This window comes from Benincasa hispida, chromosome 4, assembly GCF_009727055.1.
Source record: "Benincasa hispida cultivar B227 chromosome 4, ASM972705v1, whole genome shotgun sequence".
Lineage (NCBI taxonomy): Eukaryota > Viridiplantae > Streptophyta > Magnoliopsida > Cucurbitales > Cucurbitaceae > Benincasa > Benincasa hispida.
In genome coordinates this window covers 68,648,032-68,663,346 of record NC_052352.1, presented here as the reverse complement: position 1 = coordinate 68,663,346, position 15,315 = coordinate 68,648,032, and positions in this window count along the sequence as shown.

Sequence of the window (15,315 nt, the reverse complement as noted above, 5' to 3'; positions counted from 1 at the left end):
GTTAAAAGAATTCATTAAAACTGTCCGAGTCGTACTCGATTCCCCTATCACTACGAAGTCTTTTAACTTTTCTATTAAAATAATTCTCTATTTCAGAAACAAAAAGTTTGAAGGCATCAAAAGCATCACTTTTGTTTTTTAGCAAGTATACAAAAATAAAATCAGAGCAGTAGTCAATAAAAATAATGAAATATATTTTACTGTTTCTAGTCAATATGCCATCAAATCCACATACATCAGAATGAATCAAATCTAAAAGCTCAGAATTCCTAAATACAGATTTATGCGGAGTTTTAGTAATTTTAGCCTGACTACAATACTCACATTTATCAAAATCATTTGTGGATAACTTAGGTATCATTTCTAGCCTAATCATGTTACTAATTAAATTCTTATTCACATGATAGAGTCTAACATGCCAAATATTCATAGAACACAACATATACACAGAAGATTTCATTTTACTAAGGTCTAGATTTAATTTGAACATTCCCTTAATTGCATACCCTTTCCCTACAAATACATTATTTTTGGTAAGGGTATATAGGTCTGCCCCTATTATTTGAGTAAACACGACTTTGTTGAGGAGATAGCCCAAAACCAAATTCTTTCGTATCTCTGGAGTGTACAGAACGTTATTCAACGTGAGGGTCTTCCCAGAGGTAAATTTCAGTTCCACCTCGTCGGTTCTAGCAACTTTCGTGGAGTGGTGATCTCCCAACAGAATATTCTTATCCTTAGTTTCAGTATAAGTTTTAAATAGACTAAGGTCGTGACAGACATGGCGCGTCACGCCGGTGTCTATCTACCACCCTTGACAACCACTGATCTCATTTACTTCTGTGATCATGGCGACTAAAGTTCTTCTATCAGGTTCGCCTGACCAGTAGGACGACACTTGTTCCTACAGTTCGTAGCCATGTGCCCAGGTTGATTACAATTAAAGCAGAGGAACTGTACCGTTTCTCCTGAAGGGGGCTTTTTTTTTTTTTCTGTTGGTTCTGGTTGCTGGAGCCACGGTTCTGACCTTTCCTCTTTGTCCCCTTAGGTTTTTGGTTAGGTTTTACCACGACAGAGGCGGGTTTCCTAGGTACTGCGTTCACCTCCTCCCTTTGGTCCTGCTTCTGGGCTTCTTCCTCGATCCTTAGCCGGGNCAGAGGCGGGTTTCCTAGGTACTGCGTTCACCTCCTCCCTTTGGTCCTGCTTCTGGGCTTCTTCCTCGATCCTTAGCCGGGTTATAAGACTCTCCAAGGAGAACTCCTTGGTCTCATGCCTCAAAATGTTCTTACAGTCTTTCCACAAGGGGGGAAATTTATCAATAATAACAACAATTTGGAATTGTTCATTTAGAGGTATACCTTCAGTAATTATCTCGTGAGCTATCTTCTGGAGTTCATGGGATTGGGCCTCCATAGATTTTTCATCCGTCATTTAGAACTTGAGATAACGGCTAACCGCATATTTCTTCGACCCAACTTCCTCGGTGTCATACTTCTTTTGTAGGGCATCCCAGACCTCCTTCGCTGTCTTCATTGTACTGTAGTAGTCATATAGATCATCAGTCAAACCATTTAAAATGAAATTCTTATATAGAAAGTCTTTCTCCTCCCAGTCAGCAGCTTCTTTTATCTGTTGTTCAGTTGATTCTTCTAAAGGGACGATCAGCTTAGCTCTTGTCCAAGCTTTAGCAACTTTCTTGACGGTGAGGAAGAACAACATCTTTTGCTTTAACCGCTTGAAATTCGCTCCTTCGAACCGGAATGGACGGTTGAGGTCAGATATCTCATTGTTGCTACTGAGGGCCATTGATGATGTCGAAACGTCTTAAAATTGTTGGAAACTGCAGGGCCCTTAGAATGACGAACTATAAACCGTCAAGGCGTGGTGGTCAAGCGAAAAGCAAAACCTACAAAACAGAAACTCGTTATAGGTTGAGTCACAGAGCTCGCTCTCTTTAAGACGTTTCGCGGCTCTGCCCAAGTGTGCAAGCAGGTCTGAAACTTGCCACGTCGTTCCCAAGATAAAACAATCAAATAAAAACCGATCGAAAATACACTGTTACCGACCGGAATGTACACCCTTTCTAAATTCACTACTCGGAAAGCTAAGATGGAGGAGGAGAGGAAAATGAAGTTTGTAGAAGTTAGAAATGAATTCTATATTTTTCGAACTGTTAAAGGCCTCGCTTTTTATAGGCCTTCAGCGTCGAACGGTAGGGAGCGAAACTTGCGCGGACATTACGGATGGGCAACGATAGGGTTCGGAATGTTTGATCGTTTCCCCCTTTATTTTGGTTAAAAAATAAAATAATAAAAAATAAAATAATATTTTTTTATTAAAATTAATCACACACATGCACTTGGCTTGGTCGGATGAATAGAGATGTCCATGAACCCACATTAATCTATCTCCTTACTCCCTCCAAAACATAGGTACCCTTTAAGGCCCAAACCCAAAACACAAGGTTGGAGTACATAAAGAAAACTTCCAACACCAAATTTTCCAATGTGGGATTCTCCAACCAAAAAAGTTGGTTTTCTCTTTGTTTTGAAAGTTAAATTTTCACCCAACAAAAAGTGTATTCATATTATATATCATACCCAACAACTATATATAATCTATGCTACATTGTATTTAAATTTATATTAACACCACAAAGCTTATGCTACATTTTATGATGAAGAAAAATCATCAACGCGGACAAAATAATCCAACTTAAGCATGAGTTTATTAGTTCACACATTACATTACATCAACTAAAAAGTTGAAGGTTCAAATCATAACAATCGAAAGAAAAAGGAAAAAAAAATTAAATTGTTGCAATTTTATTTTAATTTACTTTTGCTTTAGTGTTTCAAAATATTGATCAAATTCATGCCATGAAATTATGAATATAATTGACTAAAAGACTTAATAATCTCAAGCCTCTGAATTATTTTTGCCCCACTTTTTAAATTTTAAGAATTAAGAATTTTCACCGAGTTCTGGAGAGTGAGACCAAAGAGTGAGATTGTGAGAAAAAGGGAGGAAGGTATCCATTTCACGTGACGAGGCCAGTTTGGTAATTTTACCTAAATTTGACATTAGAAAAAGATTAAAAAAAAGCATAAAATAATAAAAAATTAACTATAATATTTCATGTAATAAACCCAATTATTTTTGTCGAATTAAAATGTGCAAGATACAATACTGGTTTGCTCCTAAATGAACCTTCTTAAATGGAAATACCAGATTCATAGGACTCAAAATCTTGGAAATCAATGATTTGACTCTTTGAGTAATGCACTCAGAAGATTGGTGAGGAGGATTTATTCATGCTAACTCTTTATTCAAATACATGGTATTTCCAGGACTCAAACCAACAATAGAGACATGCTCAACAACTGCACATATATCATTTTGGGGCAGTCCGATCAACCACAAAATATCATTATCTTCAAGAATTCTAATGAGATTAGAATTGTTGGAACCATCCCAGTACATTGTCAATCGAGATATAGTTAGATTGCTAGAGGAAAAAAGTGTACCTTGTATATGTTCCACAAATTGTTGAAAAGAATGAGGTTAACAGAATATACACCTCAACAACCCGATAATGAGAATTTTCATCCCGCTTGTACCATCAAACAGAGGATCCTGATTCATTGTAAAGCCATAATAAAAACAATAACTAGAGAAGAAAGCATGACAGACTAAAATTGAATTTTAAATTTATGTGTCATTAACAAATACTTTTTAAAAAATACTGATTAAGAAAGATTAGATTGATTTAAATATGATAAGAATGCGTATAGAATTTGAAATTTGTAATAAACAAATTGAAAATTTCGAAAACATAAAAAAGATAAAATTATTTGTCAAGAATATGTAGAAAATAATGAAAGATAGTGAAATTGAAAATTAGTTTGAACAAATTAAGCATGACTTTAGAATTTAATTTTACATTTTGGAGAAAATTAGTAAGTTTTCATTAATTATTATTAATTCAAAAGGTAGTTATATAGAATCTAATTTATTAATACAAAATAAATTTTGAATTCAAATTTGGTAAGAAAAATCTGGAAGGGGCATTAATTATTCTTTTATTGAAACAATTAGATTATAATTTAGTAACAAAGTCTCAATAATTACACTGTATCCATAGCTATAATGTTTTTATAAGAATACAAATTACAAAATCAGTGACCTCATATTTCAATCTATTTTTTTTAATAGACTTCTTGAATATTTTGTATAGTCTGAAGGTAAATTTGACTATATTTGCCATTAATAAAGTCCTAAAAAATATAGATAAAAGTAAACATAGATATAAGGTCAATAATATTTCTTTCATTATAGTCCTAAAAAAATATATATTTTCATTAACATAATTCCCACTACACACTTTTTGGTTTATTCATGGAAAACCAACTGTTGCAAACCTATGTTACATTACATTTTTAGAAACAAGACCAAACCCAAAATAAAATAGTTTGTGAAAAGAAAATACAGACTTTAATGATCATCATTAATTATAAATGTTTTTTTTAACACAAATACAAGACATGCATATCTAAATGAAGTGGTAGAACAATAATTTCAATTCATTTAAACAATTATTATAACACATGTAAACCTCAACGACCATTAAACAATATGATAAGAGTCATTTGAATATAAGCTCTCACCACAGACATCTATCTCACTTATGGTATGGAAGCCTCATTCAGACATGCAGTTTGATTGACATGTTTCTTCAAAAAAAAAAAATATTACTTAAACATGGATTGATATATATGTCATACCCATGAACTTTATATAATCTATGATACATCGTATTTAATTTTAACTTAACACCAAAAATCTTATGCTACATTTTATGATGAAGAATCGTGATCAATTGGTTTGGCACTAAGTTATTGACCAAAATGTTAAAAGTTCAAATCATACCTGACTGAAGAAAAGAGAAGAAAAGGAATCTAAATTGTTGCTACTTTATTTTACTTTTTGCTTTAGTGCTTCTCGATAATGAAAAATACTAATCCCTTACATATGTAACTAATTTATATACTCCCGTGGTTAAGAACTAAGGTTACACTGTATCCCAAGAACTTATAATTATCAGATACATAATAGAATAGATCATAGAGAATGTTAGGCCTTGTGCATGTTAAATATTACAAACTTCTAACCAAGCTTTTAAAGAGTATTCTTTCTCCTTTCTCACAACGTGATAGTTGGATTCCAATTTCCATGGCTGTATTGACTGGATTAGAATCATCCATCTTGAACTTCTTGATCACTTCCTTAGCATAGCCTTCCTATGTGATAAAGATGCCTTTATCATCTTGCTTTATTTCAATGCCAAGGTAGTAAGACATGGACCCGATGTCGGTCATCTCAAACTCATTCGTCATCTCTTCTTCAAACTCATTGAACATGCTTGGATTGCTACCTGTAAAAATCAAGTCATCTACATACAAGAACACAATTAATACATCATTATTTTGGATTTTGATGTAAAGTGCGTGCTCATATGGATACTTGATGAAATTTCTTTGGTGGAGATACTTGTGTATTAGAGCATTCCATGCTCTTGGAGCTTGCTTTAGTCCATAAAGTGCCTTTTTCAGCTTCAAAACTTCCTCTTCTTTTCCCTCAACTTTATAGCCTTGAGGTTGCTCAATGTAGACTTCTTCCTCTAGTACTCCATTGAGGAAGGCAAATTTCAAATCCATTTGATGGATTTCCAATTGTTCTGAGCTACTAATGAAATTATTAATCTAACAGTTTCGAGTCGAGCAACAAGAGAAAATACCTCGTCATAGTCGATGCCGGCTCTTTGGCTATAATCTTTCGCAACTAGTCTTGCTTTGTATCTTTCAACTTCTCCTCTTGCATTCTTCTTGGCTTTGTAAACCCATTTCACACCAATTGCCTTATGACATTTTGGAAGTGAAACTAGCTCCCATGTGTTGTTCTTCTTGATTGCATTAATCTCTCCTTCCATAGCATTTTTCCAATTTGGATTCTCCATAGTTTCTTGAAAGTTCATTGGCTCACAATCGACAAAAAGACAAAACAAAGAAAGACTATCTTGATTTTCAGTTACCTCATAAATTTTTTGTAAGCTTCTGAAGCGTTGAACACTTGAGCTTGAGCTTCGATCCTCTTGAGAACTTGAAGTTGGCAAAGCTGGTGGCGTAGAAGGCTCCTCTCTTATTTGTGTTGTACTTATTTTCACAATGTCATTTTCTTTGAAGTAGGGCAAGAAGTTGTCGTTTTCATCATGTTTTCCCCAATCCCATTCTCCTTTTTCATCGAATATTACATCTTGACTCAGGATTGTCTTTCCTATATCTAGATTGTAGAGCTTGTAGCCTTTGGTATTTGAGTCATAACCGACCTAATGTCCTAGATGACTAGATCTTCATGTTAATAATCACAATACACTCAGTTATAACGGTTGATAAAAATTCAAGAGTCAGGGGAGATAGAATGTAAATGCTTGAAAAATCCTTCTGTCGTTTACCAAAAGTCTGCACGATCGTGTAGATGATGCACCAATAACTAAACGATAGGAGGAAGTGTTAGACGATCGTGTAGATGACAATTGACTGAAGCTAGACGGTCGTATAGACGAAAACTGAGGAGCTAAATGATCGTATAGACGATTGAACGTGGAGCTAAACGATCATGTACACGATGTGATAAGAACTACACGATCGTGTAAACGATACTTTAGAAAAATCTAAACGATCGTAGAGGTAAGAAGAAAAAACATTGGAGTTTAAGTGGTTCGGCCAAAGGCCTACGTCCACTGTACAAATTGGGAGGTTCTATTTTATTACTCTTCAAAGTATTACAGAATGAATGTCTTGCTCTCTCGATTTCTATTCACTCTTACATTGATCTCACATTCGATTTTGTTTATATATGTACAGGCGATTCGGTCAATGATGATGAGCTCTAATGGTTACAACACTTAACAAAAAGAGGTCGACAACCATTCAACTTCCAGTTACACTGTTCTTTCTTGATTTCGAGTGTTTCTGTACAATCTCCACCTTTGTAAGCATCCAGAGTTCCTTCTTTCTTTGCTTCACTGAGCTGACTTGAGCTAACCTTTTTCAAGTAACTCGAACCCGAGAAGGTCAAAGCATCTGCCAAGCTTGTTTAATGGAACAGTTTTGGTTAGCATATCAACTGTATTATCCGAGGCTTGAATCTTCACTACCTCGACTTCCCCTTTCTCAATCTCTTGTCTAATGAAATGATATTTGATATCGATATGTTTGGTTCTGTTGTGAAACTGTTGATCCTTAGATAGGTATATTGTGCTCTGGTTATACAATAGATTATGACTTTAGTTTGTGTTATGTCGAAATCGTTTAGTAAGCCTTTCAGCCATAAACCTTCCTTCACAGTCTCAAACAATGCAATGAACTCAGCCTCTATTATGGAAAGGGCCACAATAGGCTGCAATGTAGCTTTCCAACTAATCAAATTGTTTCCCCAAGGAAAACATAGCCTGATAAGGAACGTCTTCTGTCCAAGTCCCCTGCATAATTTGTATCTACATAACCATAAACCTCATCATCAGATGGCTCATTCTGTCTATATAAGACTTTTGCCTCCTTGGATGAACATAGATACCTTAGTATCCACTTGACTGCCTCACAATGTCTTCTACCAGGATTTGCCATGTACCTACTGACCATACTTGTTGCATAGGACAGGTCTGGCCTTGTAGAAGTCATAAGATACATAAGAGATCCCACTACTGGAATAAGAGACAACTTTCATATGGTTCAAATGCTCTTCATCAGTGCTCTTTTGACTATTAGCAGTTGAAAGCTTGAAGTGAAAGGCAAGAGAAGTACCTACTGGCTTAGCTTTCTCCATATTGAACCTCTGTAAAATCTTTGAACAATATTCAGATTGGCTAACAAGCAATCTATCGTGTTTTCTATCTCTTTCTATTTCAATGCCTAGGATCCTCCTCGACTCCCCTAGGTCTTTCATATCAAATTATTTCTTAAGAAGCATTTTCACTTGCTTCAATTCTTCTTTGGATCTCCCTACCAGCAACATGTCATCTACATAGAGAAGTAGATAGACCGATTCCTTGAAACTACTAGTATTTGTGTAAACACACCAATCAAATGAGCTTCTTTTGAACCCCATCTTGGAGATCACCTCATCAAACCTCTCATATCAGCATCTTGATGATTGTTTTAGGCCATGGATGGACTTGTTCAACAAACACACAAGGTCTTCTTTTCCACTTTTAATATAGCCTTGAGGTTATCTCATGTATATTGTCTCATTCAACAGCCCATGAAGAAAGGTTGTCTTTACATCCAACTGGTTAAGCTCCATATCTTTTTGCACAATTAGATAAAGGAGCAGCCAGATGGAAGTATGCTTTACAATTGGAGAGAACACCTCATTATAGTCAATGCCTTCCTTTTGAGTGAACCCCTTAGCAATAAGCCTAGCCTTTAACCTAGACTTTTGCACACCTAGAATCCCTTCTTTAAATTTGTAAATCCATTTTCATGAGATAGGTTTGTACTCTTTAGGCAAAGGTACTAATCTCCAAATGTCATTTTGATTGAGGGACTTTATCTCATCATTCATAGCCTCAATCCATTGCCTAACATCCGAGCTATTTGTTGCTTCTTCAGAGCTGGAAGGTTCATTATTACTCAAAGAAATGGCAGCACTTAATGCTATACTAGCAAAATCAGACTCTTAGTACCTTACTGGTGGTACTATTGTTCTTCTCGGTTTTTCTCTTGCCAATGAATAGTTGTGTAAGTCCTTATGTGTCTCAACTTGATCACTTGACACATGATCACCGGTTTCATTAGCCTCATCATCTTCTAACTCTTGATTTTGAGAGGAAGTAGAAGCTCCATTGTCATTTTGAGGCTCCACCTAAAATCTAGTGCTACTAGTCTTAGTTACTATTGAAGATGGTTGTTCTGACATCATGAACATTTCATTTCTCTAAAGATCACATCCCTACTGTTCACACACCTCTTTTCAACTGGATGCCACAACCTAAAGCCTTTTACTTTCGGTGTAAAGCCCTAACATGCACTTTACAGCCCTTGGTTTCAACCTCTCTTGGCTTTGGTGCATGTAGCCAACACAACCAAACACTTTTAGGTGTTCCAGCTTAGGTGGCTACCCTATCCACCTCTCTTCAGGAGTCTTCAGGTCTATAGATTGATGAGGGCATCTATTAAGTATGTATATGGTGTAGGAGATAGCTTCAGCCCAATATTTTTCACGCAACAAAGCATTCGACAGTTGACATCTTACTCTTTCCAGAATTGTTCTGTTTAATCTTTCAGCTACTTCATTTTGTTGAGGTATGTACCTCATGATTCTATGTCTTACTATGCCATGCTCCTTGCAAAATAGATTAAACTCCTCTCCACAAAGCTCTAAACCATTATTAGTTCTCAAATGTTTAATTTGTTTAGATGTATGCTTCTCAATCAAGGTCTTTCATTCTTTAAATCTACTAAATATTTCATCTTTGGATTTTAAAAAGTAAACATAACTCTTCCTTGAGTAGTCATCTACAAATGAGAGAAAGTACCTTGCTCCACTAGAAGATGGAGAGTGAGCTAGCCCCCACAAGTCTGAGTCCTTTGAAGTGTGCTGTCCTTTAGGGAATTGTTGTCTTGTTGCTTTGCCCAATATACAATGTTCACAAAATTTAAGGTTATCTCCAATACCTCTCAGTAGTATACCCTGTTTAGATAGCACTTGCAGCCCCCTCACACTGATATGAGAGAGTCTTTTGTGCCACAACTCATTTTCAGTAGGTTTCTTATCAGTTGCTAACAAAGCTGAATGTGCCATTTGCACATCCTTGATGACATATAAGCCATTTACCTTGGTTGCCACCAAAACCACTTTAGAATCTTTAATAATTTCAAAGGTGCCTCCCACACCCCTATATTTACAGCATATGGCATCAAACATCCCCAATGAAAGGAGATTCCTCTTCAAAGTTGGAACATGCCTCACATTCCTTATCAATTTAACTGAACCATCCTACATCTTCAAGGACACAGACCCTATTCCACAGCTCTGCATGTATTTTGTTTCCTATTTAGATCAACTCACCATCCCACTTCTTATAAAAGTGCAAAACCATCCCTTGGATGGTGTCATGTAGACTAAACATCCAGAATCTAACACCCAATCTTGAGTCTCCATAGTATTCTGCTTTCCACCTTCTTCAGTAACAACTAAAGCATCTGAATAGACTAGGGAATTCTCACTTATAGCAGCCTCGGTCTGTTTACCCCCCTTATTCTGTTGGTTCAATTTTCTCTTCAAGGCATAATATGAAGGAAATCATGCACAAGGATTTCCATAAATAGCGAAAAGATCATTCCAAATTACAATCATATATGAACTTTACAATTATAGTCATAAACAGAAACATATGGTTATGCATTCATTACAGAAATTACAACACGAAAATACAAATGACCAAGAAGAAACTCTACACACATTCATAGACTCATCTCCAAGCTCCTTTATCACGAACGCTCGAACATAACAACCTCGAATGCTCGTCCAACACGACCGCTACGCAGCACAAACACTGCACACTCGAACTCAACGATCACCTCAGTCATGAACACCTTAACAGCATGAACAACCTTCATAAAACCTCGATGGTGTCGAGTTGAGTATGACACCACCAAGAAGGCTACCTTGGTATTCTCGATGTGAGAATCCATATGGTAGGCTTTGTGTGGACTTGGTTTGAGGCAGAAGACGGAGGAAACAACAATCGTGTAAACGATTGAGCAAGTGGAAGAAGGTTGAACCTATCGTATAGGTCGATGCCCAATCATTTAACAAAAGCTAAGCAATTGTCTAGCAAAAGCTAAGCGATCGTTTAGCTCATCTCTTAGTTGCAAGTCTATCGCCTACAAACATTACATGATCGTTTAGTTCGTTCTAAGTTGTCACTTAGTAAATCTCATTTACTTGACAAATTCTGTGAGATTATGAGAGAGAAAAATCTCAAAAAAAAATTTTCAAAATTAACATTACTAAAATTAGGAAAACATTTTTCTTTTTATCTCACAGTTACCATGAAACCACCAATAACCTCCCACCCAATTGGTTATTAGAGAAAAAGATTTAATTATCCAATAATTAATATTATTATAAATATAAATGATAACCAACTTATCATACTATATTTATAACCTATAGTTTTAATATTTCATCTCATGAAACATATAAATCATAGCTCTTTTTCTATTCCATGGTACTTAGTGTAAATCTCATTTATATTAATCCTCCACTTAATGTATCTCATACATCATATCGATCATATCATATATAATCGAATTACCTCTTATCAATTTGAACATTTCAAATCAACACCAAGAACTGATCCTCAACTGGATCTATTGAGCTACCAAGAGGACCTTATGGACCTGTAGCTCGAAGCTCCAACGGTACGTGAATAACTGATTAAACTCTTTAGTCACGGGATCCACCATCTTTTAACTGCCAGACACTCCCTAAAGATCGACAACTGAACTCTTCTTACCATAGATATATTATGTGTCCATCTTAACCAATCGACAGTGCGAAAACACTTCACATATCACTCATAAGTACAACTCAACCAATAACCGTTATGCCCCTGTAGTTACATCTAACTTCTTAAGTATCACTGATCCCTCTAATGAACATAAGTCATAGTCATACTATGACTGAGTCCTCTCTTCCAAAGAGAAGTTGTGGCCACTATGTTCAAGCCCTAGAATCAGTTCTTGAGGGAGCAATCTCTCTACTCATCCCTGCTTTGGGAAAGGAGTGAATTCCATCTTGTGGATTGAGTTCCCAGTCCCAAAAAGGTAGCCATGTTGAGTTGGCAATCTAGCCATTCTCACCCATACTAATCAAAGGATCACCCTCAAAGGCAGGAGTTCGATTGAGGTCGTGTCACATATGGTCGTTTAGGTGAGATGTAAGTCTCTAGTATCAACGGCGTTATATACAGAGTCTAATCATCTCGTGGTCCAAGTCTTATTTAAACTCTTTGTATAGGACACCCCCGTTCGCATGTTTCCACATGAATGGTTAGGATCTACCATCTATAATAGTTTACAACACTTCCAAACCTCTACAAAGCGGGCCGTATCCGTAGTGTCACCAAGATCAGGTATCCAACCTTAATCCTTATACTACAGACCTATTTAGGTTATCACTTAAGGCATGATCCACTTGTATATCACATATACATGCTTAAGTTCACATAAGATAACCATGGAGCTTTGTTTATTAGAGATGAGTAAATGCCAGAATGAAATAACAATTATTTTATTCATCAAATAATGTGTATCATTACAAACAATGAGACTCCGAGAGAATTAGGACACCAATCCCAATAATCTCCCACTTATCCTAATGACTCGGGAGACTAATGTACAATACAATAAAAAAACGTGTATACAATAAACTAGGGCATACCCCAGTATCATCTCCCATTTTCCCTAGACAAGATGTCGCATGTCAGACCCATACTCTCCAGGTGACCCTTGAACACTTTAGTCGTGAGGGCCTTTGTAAAGGGATCAGCAACGTTGTGCTTCGATACGATCTTCGTGACTACCACATCATCGCGGTGCACAATCTCCCTGATCAGGTGATATTTCCATTCAATGTGCTTACCTCAACGATGACTCCAAGGCTCCTTCAAATTTTCCACAGCCCCGCTGTTATCACAATAAAGAGTGATAGGCAAATCCATATTTGGAACAACTTTCAAATCTGAAAGGAATTTCCTCAGCCAAATAGCCTTCTTAGCCGCTTCACAAGCAGCTACGTATTCGGCTTCCATAGTGGAGTCCGTAATACATCCTTGCTTGATGCTTCACCAGACTACAACCCCGGCCCCGCCCCGCCCCGCCCTATGGAAATCTCTATTTGGCTTCCTTAATTGTCCAATTAACCTCTCAAATGAGCAAGGCCAATGTCGTTGGCTCAACTCCAATGCCTAGCACAACACCAACACATGGGCAAATACTTAGCCATTTTCTAGCTTCCAACACATGGGTTACACTTAGCCAAATTTTCTAGCTTCACCCTAGAGTCAAGCTTTCAAACTTAACCTTTTCTTCTAACTTCTTACCCTTTTCTCTACAATTACACATTAATTTTCACCTTAACCTACTCACCATACTGGTCTCAGTAGATTTGAGTAATTTATCTTTAAATTCAAATTGTCAAATAAAACTAACCATAATAAATAATTTAGTGATAAAGTTAATTACTTAATTAAAATTTGTTCACGATAATGATTTAAATTAATTGACTTTTTACAAAAAAAAAAAAAAGGTAACAGGAAAAAATTCGGGTTCCCTGCGAATTCCCCACGGGGAATCCCCGCTCTGATTCCAGTGGAAAATTTCATGTGGATGGGGAATGAAATGGGGAACGGGAGACGGGGATGGGGAATGGCATCCCTGGCCCCACCTCGCCCCATGGATATCTCTACTTGATTTCCTTAATTGTCCAATTAACCTCTCAAATGAGCAAGGCCAACGCCGTTGGCTCAACTCCAATGCCTAGCACAAGGCCAACGCATGGGCAAATACTTAGCCATTTTTCTAGTTTCCAATGCATGGGTTACACTTAACCAAATTTTCTAGCTTCACCCAAGAGTCAAGCTTTTAAACTTAACCTTTTCTTCTAACTTCTTACCCTTTTCTCTACAATTACACATTAATTTTCACCTTAACCTACTCATCATACTGGTCTCAGTAGAGAATATACACAAGTAGAGAAATTAGGGCTCAGGGTTTACAAATCATGCCTCGAAAAAATGGCAGACTGCGCAAGCAACCAGTAGGGACTCGTGATGCTACCTCAAAAGCGACGGAGGAAGACCAGGGTGGATCAAGTCATCCGCAAGCAAAAGGGAAGGGAACGAGCAACTGCTGGGGAAATTTGCTCGATATTTAGCGGAAAGTTTAGAAGGGGTGTCAGTAGACCCCGAAAAATGTTTCAGCATTGAACGGTTGAAGGAATTGGGAGCCACAACCTTTGAAGGAACAATGAACCCAGCAGATGCAGAAGCTTCGTTCGTGATAGTAGAAAAATATTTTAGGGTAATGCGATGCCCTGAAGATAGAAATGTAACACTAGCTACCTTTCTATTTTAGAAAAGAGTTGAAGACTGGTGGCATATGTTTGAGAGCAGAAGAAGAACAGGGGAAGAAATTACTTGGGAGGAATTTGATAAGGTCTTCCATGAACAATTCTATCCCCAAATATTTCGTGATGCAAAGAGAAATGAATTTCTAGACCTCATGCAAGGCTCATCATAAGTAGCCAAGTATGAGCAGAAGTATATAGAGCTTAGCAAATACGCCACCAGCATAATTCAAGACGAAGAAGAAAGATGTAGAAGGTTCGAAAGAGGGTTGGGAGCCAAGATACGGACACCCGTAACCACTAATGTTAATAGATAAGAATTTCCAAAATTAATGGAAACGGAAATACGGGTGGAGGCTAGTCTAGAAGGGCTAACAAATGCAAAACCCGAGGAATGGAGAGAGAGAAGTCAGAAAATTTCCTTAGGGGTTTCAAATAAGAAAATAAGTAAGACCAACTTCAGAAAGCAAAAGACAAAGATGGAACCTATACAGGAAGAGGCGCACATTCCTAAAGAATTCATAGCGAGTGTTACCCAAAGACCATGGTGTTTGAATTGTAGGCGGTATCACTTTGAACGATGTTATGGAGGAGCGAATGTATGCTACAATTGTGAAAAATCTAATCATTACAAATGGAATTGCCTTCAAATAGGAAAAGAGGACAAAGGGAATGGAAAAGCTCCAAAGACATTGAGAAATGCATACTATGTTACTTCTGTTTATAAATGCTTAGTTGAAATTACTTTCTTGTACATATGTTTTATTTTACTTTATGATAAATAAAGTATATTTTTGACAATCTGTGTTTGTTTGCTGAAATAATTGCTAGCTAACAGATGGGGTTAAATCAAGAAGGAAATCCTCTCTATGCAAGATGTGAGAAATACCATCTAAGAGAATGCTTGCAGATAGATGCTATATATGCAAACGAACTGGGCATAAAGGGAGACAATGCCCAGAGTTCTTTCGTTTCCTCAGCCATAAGGAAACAACACCCGACCCCAGTAAGGATTTTCCTTGCCACAGATGTCATAGAAGTCATCAAAAGGATGAAGAGGGAAGAGAAGGTTATGCCTAAAGTAGAGCAACCAGGGCATCACTGTAAAGACTGCCCAACAAA